Source organism: Dermochelys coriacea, chromosome 2 (genome assembly GCF_009764565.3).
Source record: "Dermochelys coriacea isolate rDerCor1 chromosome 2, rDerCor1.pri.v4, whole genome shotgun sequence".
NCBI classification, from domain to species: domain Eukaryota; kingdom Metazoa; phylum Chordata; order Testudines; family Dermochelyidae; genus Dermochelys; species Dermochelys coriacea.
In genome coordinates, this window is record NC_050069.1 from 228,343,948 (window position 1) to 228,359,869 (window position 15,922).

The window sequence follows — 15,922 nt, forward strand, 5'->3', positions numbered from 1 at the left end:
CCGCAGCCCCCACTGGCCTGGAGTGGCGAACCACAGCCACTGAGAGCTGCGATCAGCCGAATCTGCAGACGCGGCAAGTAAACAAACCGGCCCGGCCCGCCAGGGGCTTTCCCTGAACAAGCGGCATCTCAGGTTTGGGAAATACTGTTGTATATTATACATATGTTTAAGACAAAATTAAACTGCTAAATACATACAATACTATATTCATAAGCTTCATTTTTTTGTCATGTAAAGGGTAAAAATAGCCACTTGAACATCTTTCTTATTTGCTGAAAGCGTTGTTCAGAATTGTATTACAGGTATATTATACAGCCTGGGAGTCAGATAGGGCAGGAAAGAGTGCAGAGCCTGGGGCTGAGTTTTCTGAACCTGGAAGGCTGTGTGTGATATTGGGAGAAGCGTTCTTTGAGACTAGGTGTTTTGGAGGGGAGTGTTGGTTTCAGAATGGAGAGGATGCTTCTGAGCCAGGGAAAGGATTGGTTGTCAGCCTGGTCTGCTTTGGATGGAGCTGAGAGGTATAATTACTGGGACTGTTCAGTACACCAAACCACTAGGGTGCCAGTGGTGTGCCAGACATAGCGTGACAAAGAGGCAAGCAATGGAAGGGGTTCATCAGCTAGATCCTGGGGAGCTTCCAATAACCACTTAGACACATGGCTAAGTGAAAAGATATTTTACTAGGGACAGCAGGAAAGGGAAAGAATGCAAATACCCTACATACAGAAGCTTAAACAATTACAGTTCAAAGTGAAAAGAAAAGGAGTATTTGTGGCACCTTAGAGACTAACAAATTTATTAGAGCATAAGCTGAGTGAGCTACAGCTCACTTCATCGGATGCATTTGGTGGTCCACCAAATGCATCCGATGAAGTGAGCTGTAGCTCACGAAAGCTTATGCTCTAATAAATTTGTTAGTCTCTAAGGTGCCACAAGTACTCCTTTTCTTTTTGCGAATACAGACTAACATGGCTGCTACTCTGAAACCCGTCAGTTCAAAGTGAGCAATAGCAGTTCTTGTTTGGGTTCCTGGGGCAGTCCAATCAAGAGTTAGGGCTTCTCAAGTCTAGCACCAGGAGTGCCTTCTCCAGTCCAGTCAATATTCTAAGTAAATAGCTGTTTGCAGGTTTCCAGGCTCAGTTGTCGTTCCACTCAGACCTGCACCCAGCTATAACATCAGGCAGTCACAGACTGTTCCACCTGTGACTCTGAATACGGCTTCCGGGAATTCTGCTTCTATCCAGCTCACTGCTTGCCATGCAGTTGCTGCTTCAGGTTTCCTGAAGCCAGGCACCACTCCCAAACAGAGCCTGGCCACTTCCTGATTCAGGACCTTGGCCCTTCCCCCCTCCCATCCAGGAGGAAGGGGATGGGCAGCGGGGAGGGGGCTGAATGGAGTTCTAGGCCCCTGTTTAGGAGATCAATCAGACAGGTTTAAGAAGATTCTGAGCTGCCAGTGGGATGAGTTGTGCTGGCAGTGGGGAATAGAGTCCACTAGTAAATGAGATCATGGATGAACTATGGTATGTATGTGAAAGATGGTGGGGGAGCTGGTAGGGTAAGAGCAGCACTGGAGGAAAAGAGCTGGAGAGCTCTAGAAAATAGAAAACAGAGGAGAGGTCACAAAAGAGATAATTGCTGTTTTCTCCCACCTTGCCTCTCATGGTGAAGTGTCCCAGTTTTTCATTTTGAAAGGAGGAAGGGATGCTCCTTTTTCCTCTCACCTCCCCACGCAAACACTTCCCTGTGATACCCCCAAATGAAAGTCCCATTTTTTCCACTTTAAAAATATGATCAAGCTGCAACAGTGGTGGAATAGTAAGGAGATTGGTGGTACTGCAGATAGCACTTTGGACATGAGCTGCCATTGCGTGAGAACTTTTACAACATTTTAACATCTCCTCTACTGAAGAAAACAAGTTTTCTGACTACACTTAAACACCTGGAAGATTATAGTGCTTCCTAGACCTTGTATGGCCTGCATGAAATATTCATATATTTTCTCTGGAAAAACAGAACATTATTAAAAACTGGTATAAGGGGTGAACAGGTTGCTACATTTCAAAAGCTTTCACTAATTTGGGGTGCCCAGGCTGAGACTAGGGTTGACAACTTGCTAATTGCTGGTAACCTGACTCCCAAACCCCCGCTCCCTGCCTCGCCTCTTCCCCCAAGTCCCACACTCCAACTCTTCCCCCCAAGGCCCAGCCCCCTTCGCTCATTCTCTGCTTCCCCTCCATCGCCCGCTGGATTGTCTCAAGGAGCCTGCCTGCAGGTAGGAGTCAGCCCTGGCTGAGCAGGGACTGCTGCAGGTTAATGACCCAGTGCCTCCCCTCAGCCCTATGGTAACTGGACTTTTGGTTTGGGTGCCATTTAGGGTTGCCAGGTCCCTGAAAACTAGGCACCTGGCAACCCTAAATGGAACGTGGACACAGAAGCCAAAAACTCGACTGTCTGGGTAAAACCCAGATGGGTGGCAACCCTAGTTGTGACCCATAGAGAAGTCCTGATTCTTAGAGGTACAGAGCACCTGTAGCTCACACTGATTTCCGTGGAAGTACTGGAAGTACTGTACCTCTTCAAATCAGGATTTTTGTTGTTGTTGTTATTACTGTCTGCCCTGAAGTGCCATCCCTCTCCTGGAACATTCAGAGGAGCAATAAGGACCGTTGCTCCTCTAAAGAAACAAAAGCACAGCAGCGTGTTGGAATTAATAATCACTTCAAGTCAAACACAGCACTGGGATGACTTAGAATAAAAGTAAAACACGTTTGTTTAATCAAAAAGAGATAGGGGTTGTACATAAGTTCAACTACAAGGGATAAAGTCAGAAATGGTTACAAACAAATAAAAGTGAAAAACACTTTTTAGTGACTGTGACTTAACAAAACTATAGTCTTGGTTCAAGGTAAGATTCTTACCACACTTCCTTACAGCCAGATGGCTGAGGACCCTCTCAGTCAGGATCTCTGACAAAGTCCAAAACTGCTCAGTTCCTTTGTCTTCTTAGGTGAAATACAGAAAGGAGCAAAGAACCCCAAGTTTCTATCATCCAATTAACTTCCAAAATGCATTCTTCTCAAAGTCCAGTGCCCCTGCTGTGAGGAAAGGTGCCATGGAATCTGAGGGAGAAGATTCCATGCTGGTTTCTTCCCTGCTAATGCTTTCTGCAATGCCAATTGATCTGTCCAATATGCTAATGAATGGCCACTTGACTGTTTGCTAATTGTCTGTCATTGCACCTACATGGAGGTAGCAGCCTTTCCTTTGTTTGGAAAAACCCTATTTACCCACTCCGCAAATACATTTTTGTCCCACAGTTCATTAATTTGTACAGTGGTGCTTTCGGCAGTGGCAGATTAAATTGGTGGGTACAGAGCACCCACCAGCAGCTCCCTGCCCCGCCCCCTGCCCCAGCTCACCTCTGCTCCGACTCCATCTCCCCGAGCACGCTGCCAGGTCCTGCTTCTCCCACTCCCTGCCAGCACTTGTGCACGAAACAGCTTCACACGGCTGGGAGGGGGGGGAAGAGAGGGCAATACCACACACTCAGGGGAGGAGGGGGCGGGGCGGGCATTTAGGGAAGGGGACCAATAGAGGCAGGGAGGGGGTGGAGTTGGGGTGGGGACTTTGGGGAAAGGGGTTTGAATGGAGGGGGAAAGGGATGGAGTTGGGGCAGGGCCGGGGACGGGGGGCACGAGCACCCACCGGCGGGGGAAGTTGGCGCCTCTGGCTGCTGTTATAAATTTTCTGTCCCTGCAAATTTTCTGCCCTAGGCCTAGGCCCTTGTCAGCCTAGGCAATAATATGCCGTTGGCTTTGGGTGTTTAACATACATACTCCATGCAAGAATATTAATGATCAGTGTATTATTGGCTTACCAATACTTACTCCATACCTACGTAGATATAGATTAAGACATAAGTGAATTGGCGTACACTGAACTGGTCAAACAGTTCCTGATATCAGTGAGCCCTTGCCTCTTATACTGGGATGCTCTTAGGGTCTCACTGACACAGTAATAGTAATAAACATTGTATTTTCAGTATAATGCACCAGAATATACTTCCCTAATACAAGTTGTATTTAGCCATATGAACTCAAGGGAATCAAGGTTATTTTCATGGGGGTTTTTTTATTTGTATCTTTTCCAAAAGCACAAACAAAGCCAAAAATACAGAGTTCAAAGTTATGGATGTTGTGCTGGGGTTACTGGGGAACAGAGGGTCAAGGAAGCAGCTCTGGGGTCAGAAGGCTCCATCCGACCATGTCTTCTGGCTGGTGCTTGCAATGGAGGGGGACCTTAAAAGGGCACGACACAGCTCACTCAAGATGGTCAGTGCGATGGAGCAGACTTGCATTGGTAGCTCCTGTAGGGATACAGCAGGACCCCCATGCTGCCTGGAGCAGACTCCCAAGATGAAACTTCAGGCTGCTGCCAGAGAGACAGCAAAGCACCAGCCTGTGAGGGGAAAGAACACTGGGGAGCACAGAGGCAAGGGAGAGGAAATGACACAGGGAGCATTGCCCAGGTGACCCACCTGAACTTGCACCCCAGGGCCCTGGAAACGTGGAAGAAGTGATATAGCCCGAGGTTCCTCTACTGCCCCCACAGACTTGAGCCACTAGGTGTTACTGCCAAACCACAGACTGGAGCCTCAAGTAGTGACCACTAGGCACCACACTCCATCACATATGTGCATAAAGTATTGGCAGGACTGAGGCCTTCTGCTGTAAGCTCTTTGGGGCAGGGACTTTTTTGTCACATCTGTGCCACAGGCCTAGCACAACAGAGATTCTTGCTTGGGGCCTGCAGGCGCCCCTACAATATAAATAAAAATCATAGAAATAGGTGGTCTTCCAGTGTGCAGCAACCCTCATAAGCTGCTGAAGATAGAGATGACAGGAAAGCAACTGCATCATCACTAGAGAAAATCTCCAGTTTAGAGAAATCAGTTCCACTAGAAGTTATTGCACACCCACCCACCCACCCCACAAATATATTACTACAAAGAATTTACTTTTATTCTTAAACTTCGATTCAGAAAGCAAAGGAAAAAAGTGCTTCGTATGGCTAAAAAACAGGATGGGCTGTTGTCAATGTATGTTCTATTTGAGTTTCTGTTAACATCAGAACATCCATCAACCCATATCAGGATATAAACTATACATGTCAACATATGAAAGTCTAAAAGTAAGGTTCAGGGGCCTTGCCCACCTGAGATAATCAGTGTATGTGCGGGGGTGATAGCTTACTGCGAGAGCTCCTGACCCTCCAGGGCATGGGATGATGGTCAGCCTAGACAATAGCTTCTCAGCTATAGCCGGAAATTTGTTTATAATGTTTTATTTGATCTAGGAATACATCTGGACAACTGGTTTTTAAGGTACCTGAAGTTTTGTTTAGCTATTCTTTGGCACAAGAAAGCTTAAACTATCACGTATTTGAAAACTAAACAAAAATTGTAAAGCCTATATTAATCCCAAGATAGTTTTCAATATGTCTAACTGATTTTCTATAACTCTTCAGATGCTATTGAATCATTTATGGAAATGGTATGGAAAAAAAAAACATTGATATAAATCCAATTAATTGACTTCACTGGAATATTGTCCTTAAAGTAATATATATGCTGAGAACACAAGAAATGTAGACTCAGATTTTCAGTATGGCCACTAAATTGGATGCACCAAAATGCTAAGAAACTAACACCCCATCTAAAGTAATAGGCCAGATCATCAGCTTATGCAAATGAACATTGCTCTATTGAAATCAATGGTGCGCACCAAATTATACCAGCTGAAGATGTGGACCAGTGAAATCTATAGATGCACTTCTGAAAATCAGGCCCTAGCGCCTTAAGTTGGGTTCCTAAATTACAGATCACTGTTGAAAATGTGGCTTACTGATAATTTATTTTATCGAATTATATTAAGAGCTTCATTTTTTACAATAAACCATGTCACATGCACATGATTCAGGTGAAGATCTCATACTCACCAGTGGAATCTTGTACACAGCTGGGGGAAAAGTCCAAAAAGGATACATTATTAAGTGCAGGGATGTACACAGGTCAACTTCATTCATTCATCTGTAACTCCCAGCCAATGCAGATGCACAAGGAATTAATGTGGCAAGCAGTATTTAGTGGAGAGAAATTTTTTTAAATGAACTCAAGCTTCAGGTACTGATGAAGTTAACAAGAATTCTAACATCTCAGATGAAGACTGCTGTGATATTTCTATTACAATTTCCACTGAAATAGAGAGTCAGACAAAAATATGAAGTAAGGTGTTTTTAAAAGATTTTAAAGCTCCTTATCTCATTTTAGAACCAATCCTACTCAGTTGCCCATGGAAACAGCAGCCTGAAGACTTCAGCTGAGTTGTTCGAAATTGTGCAGATTCCAGCTGAGCCGCAGCTGATCTTTGAAAGGACTGTGAGTTTCCCAAACAACACCTAGCTTTAGGACCTATTAATCTTCTAGAGCCTGCAATGTTCTAACTACTAACCAAAAGATTTGCCATAACACATTTTTTAAAAGTTAAAATTGTTTTCATGTACTTATAACTTTACTCTTTAAAATTAAACTGTTATTTGAATAAAAGCAAGAGAATACTTCAGAAGTGCAGTTGAATTTGATACCTCTACCTCTTAGGGCACAGGAGAATCGAGACATCAGAGGACACCCTAGGCTTGTACATATGTAGTATCACAATATTAATAGAATGGCTCACTTAGATGCTTTTACTTTTAAAGCAATTTTTGGCTGCTTTAAATCTAGCTGTCTAAGCCACTCTGTTACGTTTAAAACAGTTATGAGTTACCTAGCTGAACATGGGCTCGATCTTCCAAGCCATTATTCAGATAATGAATTCTTATCCATTGCTGTTAATAGGACAATACAGATAAGTAAGAACTACTGGTGAGCGTTGGGGTTTATAAGATCAGGCTATTTATAAGCTAGCTACTTCTTATGCACTCCAGCTCCTTTCCATAATACTTTCAATTCTATCTAAATTTCATAGCCTTGATATTATAACAAGTAAGTCATATTTATATGTAATATGATATTTCTCTTGAGTTTGCATATTAAGAATAGTACAGATATAGCCACAGTCACGTTTTAATGCCCACGCTTCTAGCATTCTACAGCACATGTACATAGCGTGATATCTGAATGCGGGCTAGATACACAAACCAACTAAATTCTATTCTAGCTGTTACACTATCATGTCATATTTTGCATACTGTTAGACTGTTTGTTTTAGACCATATGAACATCACATGCATTTGAATGAGAAGGTGAGTCGCAAACTACAAAAATCTTTAACAAAAATATGACAATTAGAATTACAAGAAACTCCATTGAAATAATTGTCTTTAGTCCACAGATGAAGAAACTTCAGCATTAAGACCATCATAGCATGTTTAACAAAAACAAAGTGAACCACTCATTGAAAGATGGATACTGAAAGAAAGAGTGGAATATCATGGAGCTGCCCAGTGTCTTTTGCCTCACCCGCTGGCAAACATCCAGTTTGATTTACTTTCTTTCATTCTCTCCATCAGTGGCTGCTTTTGGCTTATTTGACTGGGAACCCAAACTTGGCCATACTGATCTAATTCTAACCAATGAAGTTCTGGGAGTCAGATAATATTGTGAAATAGCTTCAGGGCATGATATTTGTGTCATATTTGCTACACGCCTAAATGAGCCTTGCATCAGGAGGCCATCAGTGGAGGAAAGGGGGATAGTTTGGGTCATTGAATATTGCTGCTAGATCCAAACCCAGCCTTCTCATCCCTATACTGTTGTGTCTTGCTTATCATGGGGAATCTTGTTGACTGAGCAAAAGTTCATTTTGCTATCTCCCCACCTCAAAAGTAATAGACAAGATAAAGCAAGAGCTCTGCATTTGGAAACCAATATAAAAGAAGACCAGAACAAATGGGCTGCTGGGCTTGTTTATCTTATAATAAGACAAAAACATGTGTGTCACCTAAAAATTTTCATTCTCTTGGAAATCTGTGTTCATTGTTTCAGGAGCAGAGGAATAGCTACCCTTCTAAAGGACACAGTCAGCTGAAAAGAGGTTTCAGCAATAGCACACACAAATGAGAAACACAGTCAGGATGTAAGGCAGACTTAACAGAAGCCTGCACATGTAGATTTTTTGTTAAGAAGCATATTTGATTTCTTCCAAGCCTCCATGTTAGGGGATTATATAATTGTCAGCACTTATGGAGAGAAGACCGCTATGAGATGTAAGGAGGGATGTGACATAAAATGTTTGCGGACCACTGCTGTATTGCGTTTATCAAGAGCAGACAAATGCTTCGTAAATTACCTGGAATTCTGGTCTGCAGCAGTCAGAAAAAAGTTTGAATAGTTTCCTGACAATGGAATCATTGGGGAACTTAAGCTCTTATGCAAGTGAAGTGTGGAGTCTAATATGTTATTAATAGTCCCTGAAATAAGAACTTTTGATGGATCTCAAATCAACTTTCAAACCAGAAAAAGAGGCTGGTCTTGTTTTTTGTTTTGTAAAAATAAAAACACACAACCAAAAATCAAAGAAATGTTATGAAATCAAATCCTCAGCAATCAAAATGAAATAGCATATGATACTTTTAGAAGACAGCACTTTGAAATTTAAATCACTTTGAATCAGAAGCAAATACTGTAAGATATGCAGACAACAACGTCCAGCTGAGTCAAATTTAGCACAGCCCCTATGGGCATGGTTGCAGGGAAGGCTCCCTTTTGGTTTACCTATGTTGAGCTGATGCCTGCAGACCAGCAGAGACAGAGACAGCTGTCATGTGCACACAGTCAAGTCAGTGGGACCAGGATTTCACCTAGTGAATCTAGCCACCAGAATGCGCGCTCTGCCAAATGGAGTCTAGTCTTCAATAGAATTTGCACTTAGAGAATTCTCTTCTTTCCTCAAGCAATGAAGTGGACAAAAAGTAGGTGCTAAAATTATGATCTCATATGCAGTTTTAAGTTTCTCCCTTAATTATGCAATAGGGCTTCCTTGTTCTCTCATGAGCTGCTAAAAATCTCTTTAGACTTCAACAGTCACTCACAATCACACAGCATAATCTGTGAGTAATACAGAGGTCACCATTAAAAAAGGTAATATTAATTATTAGATAACAGTTAGCTACTGTTGTAGGAATAGCAAAAACCCCCCGGAATATGAGTTTCTTGAATGCAGTAATCTGGCAAATATTTTCATTTTTGTGGTGACCTATATTTATATAGTATAGAAAAATATATCATCTGCAGACAACAGCCTGCACTCATACTGTAGCATATTAGTGGAATTCACAAGAAGAGCCCTACTGTTGTTGATTGAAGAGAAAAATATGGAGCAATCTTTTTTTGACAGAAATCTTTTGATATGGGTAATCATAAAATGCTGTTGTCCAAAATTGTAACAACTTGGCTTTTGCTGGCATTGTCTTATCCTGGCTCTGCAAATGTCTATCTGTCTGAAAAATAAAAAGGAAGCAGTAAAAGAAGTATGCCATCAAGATCCTGATCCTCTCTTTCCTTTGCTGTCACTCAGCTGCCTGCTCCAATCTGGTGAGGCAGCTTTAAGTAATGGCTTTTCGGAATGTTAAGAATAGGTTCTGAATTAATTTTGAGCCTCAGACCTCTTTAGGTACCATCCATCCTTTGATGGATCTCTTTCTGTCATCACTGAGATTGTTTCTGCTGTAATCCTCCAAGATAAGCACTCATTGATTCATTTTTCAGTGATTCCCCAAAACAATCAGCAGTTCAGGCAATGGAAAGGTTGCCAAATATATGAGACAAAACTTTTCTATGTACTAAATGCAAGAGTCTGCATTAACAGAATGTTGACTATTAAAAATATTAGGGAATTTGTAATTAAAGCTGCAGCAGCAACTATTGCTCTGTACAAATGTTTAAAAAATTGTTTTTGTTTAATATTGCATAAGCAAGGATAAATATAACAAGGCAAAAATAAACTGAGTAAAAGCATGTGATCCCAAATATTTACACAGTGCACTGGGGAGTCACTACTGACTAATAAAACACAGCCAAGATATGTTTCCTTAAAAGGAGATCTGACTCCAAAAAGGTGGTGCCAACATCTTAAGAACATAACAAAGGCCATATTGGGTCCAACCAAAGGTCCATTTAGCCCAGTATCCTGTCTTCCAACAGTGGCAAATGTCAGGTGCTTCAGAAGGAATGAACAGAACAGGGCAATTATTGAATGATCCAACCCCTGTCGTCCAGCCTCAGCATCTGGCAGTTAGAGGTTTAGGGACAATCGGAGCATGGGGTTGCATCCCTGACTATCTTGACTAATAGCCACTGACAGACCTATCCTAAAAATATAGTTAAGTATTCTGCGTGGGCCAACCTGGAGGCCTGTGGAAGAGCCATAGACAGCAGCAAAGCCAACATATCACCAACAGAGCCATTGGAGCTATATCCATGAAGATGGGACTCTTCTCAGCTTGCAGACTATTTAGCAGCAGCATGAAGGGGCAGCTTTCTCCACACCACAAAATGGAGGAGTTGCCATTGACTTCAGTATGATTTGACCCTACCATCTAAATATAAAAGATGAGCCAGCAAGTTCAGATAAAATAAGAACATCTCAGAAGCCTCAATCAGAAGTCATACTGAACCTGAGCTGAATCTGTTGATGTGGACACAGAGGCGAAATGAGGACAGACACATGGAATTAAGTGGCAAGCTGCAACTTTTACTAAACTTTAGCACAGAGAGGGATGTTACCCGCCCATCACCTATACCTTCCTATACCAGGCATTTAATTGGTTCTACTGTGGGGATTAGAGGGCTCCTTACTTTTTAACCCATAACTTGTGGTGTGCTCTACTCTGCCTTCCCCCATCAGGACTCAGCTCACTCCAAATCCCAGCATCCTCCCCAGGGAGAGGGCCAGATAGGGTTGCCAGATGTCCTGTTTTAGACTGGAATGCCCAGTTAAAAAGGGACCCTGGTGGCTCCAGTCCACCACTGACTGGGCTGTTAAAGTCTGGTCAGCAGTGCAGCAGGGCTAAGGCAGGTTCCCTGCCTGCCGTGACTCCACACAGCTCCCGGAAGCATGACATGTCCCCCCTCCAGCTCCTATGCATAGGTACAGCCAGTGGGCTCTGCACACTGCCCCCACCCCACACATGGGTTCCACAGCTCCCATTGGTTGGGAACCACGGCCAATAGGACCTGTGGGGGTGGCGCCTGCAGATGGGGCAGTACGCAGAGCCGTCTGGCCACACCTCTGCATAAGAGCCGGAGATGGGTACATGCTGTTGCTTCCAGGAGCTGCTTGAGGTAAGTGCCACCCAGAGCCTGTGAAAAAAGCTAATGCGGTTTTGGGATGCATCAGGAGAGGCATTTCCAGTAGGGATAAGGAGGTTTTAGTACCGTTATAGAAGGCATTAGTGAGACTTTACCTGGAATACTGTGTGCAGTTCTGGTCTCCCATGTTTAAAAAGGATGAATTCAAACTGGAACAGGTACAGAGAAGGGCTACTAGGATGATCTGAGGAATGCAAAACTTGTCTTATGAAAGGAAACTCAAGGAGCTTGGCTTGTTTAGCCTAACTAAAAGAAGGTTGAGGGGAGATATGATTGCTCTCTATAAATATATCAGAGGGATAAACACTGGAGAGGGAGAGGAATTATTTAAGCTCAGTACCAATGTGGACACAAGAACAAATGTGTATAAACTGGCCACCAGGAAGTTTAGACTTGAAATTAGACAAAGGTTTCTAACCATCAGAGGAGTGAAGTTTTGGAATAGCCTTCCAAGGGAAGCAGTGGGGGCAAAAGATCTATCTGGCTTTAAGATTCTACTCGATAAGTTTATGGAGGAGATGGTATGATGGGATAATATGATTTTGGTAATTAATTGATCTTTAAATATTCAGAGTAAATAGGCCTAATCCCCTGAGATGGGATATTAGATGGGTGGGATCTGAGTTACCCAGGAAAGAATTTTTTGTAGTATCTGGCTGTAGAATCTTGCCCATATGCTCAGGGTTTAGCTGATCGCCATATTTGGGGTCGGGGAGGAATTTTCTTCTAGGGCAGATTGGAAGAGGCCCTGGAGTTTTTTTGCCTTCCTTTGTAGCATGGGGCATGGGTCACTTGAGGGAGGATTCTCTGCTCCTTGAAGTCTTTAAACTATGATTTGAGGACTTCAATAGCTCAGACATAGGTGAGGTTTTTCATAGGAGTGGGTGGGTGAGATTCTGTGGCCTGCATTGTGCAGAAGGTTGGACTAGATGATCAGAATGGTCCCTTCTGACATTAGTATCTATGAATCTATGAATCCCTGACCCCACGCCGTGCCACAACCCTCTGCCTCAGCCTTGATCCTCCTCCCACCCTCCAAACCCCTCAGCCCCATCTCGGAACACCCTCCTGCACCCCAAGCCCCACATCCATGGCTGTACTCCACAGCCCGCATCCCCAGCCAGAGCCCTCACCCCTCCTGCACCCCAACCCCCTGCCCCAGTCCCCTCCTGCACCCCAAATCCTTCATCCCCAACCCCAGCCTAGAATCTGCATCCCAAGGCAGAGCTCTCACACCCCTGCACCCCAACTGCCTGCCCCAGCCCCTGCCTCACTTTGAACCCCTCAGCTCCAGCCTGGAGCCCCCTCTTGCACCCCAAATCCCTCATCCCTGGTCCCAATACAGAGCCCACAACCCCCAGCCAGAGCCTTCATCCCCATCCCACACCCCAACCACCTGCCCCAGCCCAGAGCCCCCTCCCACACTCTGAATGCCTCAGCCCCAGCCCAGAGCTCCTTCCTGCACCCCAAGTCCCTCATCCCTGGCCCCACCCCAGAGCCCCTCCCCACAGACAGAGTCCTCACCCACTTCTGTACTCCAGCCGGGAGAAAATGTACAAGTGACTGAGGATGAGGAAAGAGAGCAATGGGTGTTGGGGGGAAAGGAGTGAGCGGGGGCGGGGCCTCAGAGACGGGGTGGGACGGGGCAGGGCTTCAGATGAGGGGCAGGGCAGGAGGCATGGCAAGGATGTTCAGTTTTGTGCAAGTAGAAAGTTTGCAACCCTAGGGGTAGAGGATGAAGAAGGCTGGGGTCCTTGGCCTGCAAAGGCCACAAGATCTGACCTCAGCCTGCAAAGGCTATAAGGTCTCACCCTATTGCATGAACCTGAGGCCCATCACCAGTCCCAGGTATTTTACCCCTGAGACCTGTCCATTTTATCCTTCCTAACTGCACTGGAAGCTGACCATAAGTTGCAACAAACAACTCAACTCATGTACCTCAGCTAGGTACTAAGCACACTGTGGCATTAGGGTGCTAAGAGGAAGCCAAAAAAGTTCCTGATCTTCTTCCAGTTGGCCCATGGGAGAAAAAATTCCTTCCTGACCCTCAAATGGGCAATCAGCTAGACCTGCGGCATCTGTCAGGCGGAGTTCCCATTCCTAGCTCAGGGTGAGTGGGAGCAGGGGGTAGAAGGAAGCTGCTGCAATGGAGCTGAAAGAAGGTCCACTTGGAATCCACTCCAGGTTAAATCCTGTGAACTGGGGAATGCTGGGCAATGAGCACCCTGTCCGCCAGGCTGGCCAATGGGTGCCAGAGACTCCTGGGAGGAAGGAGCTACCTAGTGTCCCACAGCAAATGTCCCGTCCCTTGCTGCTGATCTGTCTCCCTTCACCACCAGCCCCATCAAGTCCCCTCCACCCATTGTGGCAGGGAGGTGGCATTTCTGAGGCTTTTACAGACAGACTAGATTACCTGCATGGTGTGAATATATGTTAAAATGGAGTGGTATAAACGTACCTCTACTAAAACTCGGCATCAAGATCTGAAATGTCTTAGCAAATCCTTAAGTACGGGGATTTACAAGTGTAGTTGAATATTAAGGGACTGATTCTAGCAATCTTAATCATGCTGAGTAAGTAGTGCCTTACTTCATGAGTGGTTGCACTGAATTCCATTCTACTTCAGAGGGCTACTTTTGGAGTCAGATGCCACTCATTGTGAATAAGGGTACAAGAATCAGGTCCTAAATGACCAACAGAGTTCTAACAAAAGTTTTAGGACAGATCGTCAGTAGGTGTAAATCAGCAGACCTCCAAGTAAGATGCTAACTATCTGGCTCAAAATCTCTGGTAAGTGAAATAAATGATCAATTTTTCTTAAATGATCACACTCAGGTATTCCATGTGGGAATGTGTCTCTTTGTAGCGGCAGCCAACCTATCTTTGCAGACCAGAAAGAAAATTTCTAGGTTTTTTTTCTCCCACTCAAACAATCCATTTCTCAACCATGCATTTAAGTGGCTAGATGGTTTCTTTTCAAAAAACCCATCTAATTCGTAGAACAATGCAAACATTTGTGTGACAGCTTGTCATGATATTACTTTTCACTAATGAATGTGCTTAGTTATCTGCTAAATGCAGCCAATGTGAGTGGTATAATTGGCACCCCTGGTTTTGACAGTCCTTCAGCAACTTCCCTGGGCAACCATGTATTGTAATTGACAAATTACATCTATAATGCAATACATATACTCCGAAGTACAATAATGGACATTAAAAGCCTGCACTATAATAGGTCTATTACATCTTAATAAATTGTCAAAATAAAGTAGATCACCCCCACAAGGTTGTTTTTTTTAAAAAAAATAAACAAAAACCTGTTGTGGGCAAGAATGTCCAATATTAGGCCTACAGAAGTGAACATTTCAGATGTATTGTAAAGTATAGTGCCAAATATAAAGCCCTCATTGATTTTAGTAAGTATCACTATGCTACAAAAAGCATCCTATATAAATCATGCAACATCCTGCTCAAGCTTGCAAATATAATAAAGGTGAGGGACACTGGAGTACTGGTAAGAGACGGGTCTTTATTTCCTGGCTTCAGGGTTATATAATGTTATACCCAGTGATGAGCTGCCAAAATCTTAACAACCAGTTCCCTCCTCACCCCACGAGGGGGTCATGGCCCACCCCTCCCCCTGGAACCCCTTCCCCATCCACCCCCCTTCCCTGTCCCCTGACTGCCCCCAGAACCAGGCAGGAGGGTCTTGTGGGCCACCGCAGTGGGTGCCCACCCCGCCCCTAAGAGCCAGAGGGACCTGCCGGGGGGCGAGGTGGGGAGTCCTGGTGGTGCTTACCTGGGGCATCTCCCAGGAAGCATCTGGCAGGTCCCTCTGGCTCCTGGGATGGAGTAGCATAGCAACCGCTCCCCCCACTGATCACATCAAAAGTGGCGCCTTAGGCACCGACTCTGTGGGTGCTCCAAGGCTGGAGCACCCATGGGAAAAATTTGGTGGGTGCGCGGCAGCTCCCCACCCCGCGCCCGGCCACAGCTCACCTCCGCCTCCTCCCCTGAATGCACCGCCCCGCTCTGCTTCTCCCCCCCGCCCCCCGGTTTCCTGCGAATCAGCTGTTTGCGCGGGAAGCCTGGGAGGGCTGAGAAGCAGGCGGCAGCTTCGCGCTGAGGCCCAGGGAGGCGGAGGTGAGCTGGGGCGGGGAGCGGTTCCTCTGCACGCCCCCCCCCAGGTTACCTGCTGTGGCGTGGGCAGCCCTCCTCGCGCCCCAGCTCACCTCTGCCTCCCCGGGCCTGAGCGCAAAGCCACCACTTGCTTCTCAGCCTCCCCAGGCTTCCCAGGTGACCAGCTGATTCGCGGGAAACCGGTGGGTGGAGAAGCAGGGCGGCGTGGCGTGTTCAGGGGAGGAGGCAGAGGCGGAGCGGAGGTGAGCTGGGGCGGATGTGGGGCGGGGTGGGGAGCTGCCGGTGGGTGCTCTGCACCCACCAAATTTTCCCCGTGGGTGCTCCCTGGAGCACCCACGGAGTCGGCGCCTAAGGTGCCACTTTTGGCCGGTTGTTACATTTAGAAGCCCTTTTAGAACCGGTTGTCCCGTG

At 45.3% G+C, this 15,922-nt stretch overlaps 1 long non-coding RNA gene across 1 annotated transcript in view; it reads right to left on the minus strand.

The window, feature by feature from the left end:
* LOC122459007 overlaps positions 1-6,273 on the minus strand; it is a 94,386-nt gene extending 88,113 nt beyond the window's left edge. Inside the window, exon 1 of the long non-coding RNA XR_006279415.1 lies at positions 6,001-6,273. This is a non-coding gene — a long non-coding RNA (uncharacterized LOC122459007). The remainder of the gene's footprint in view (positions 1-6,000) is intronic.
* Positions 6,274-15,922: the final 9,649 nt, after the last annotated feature.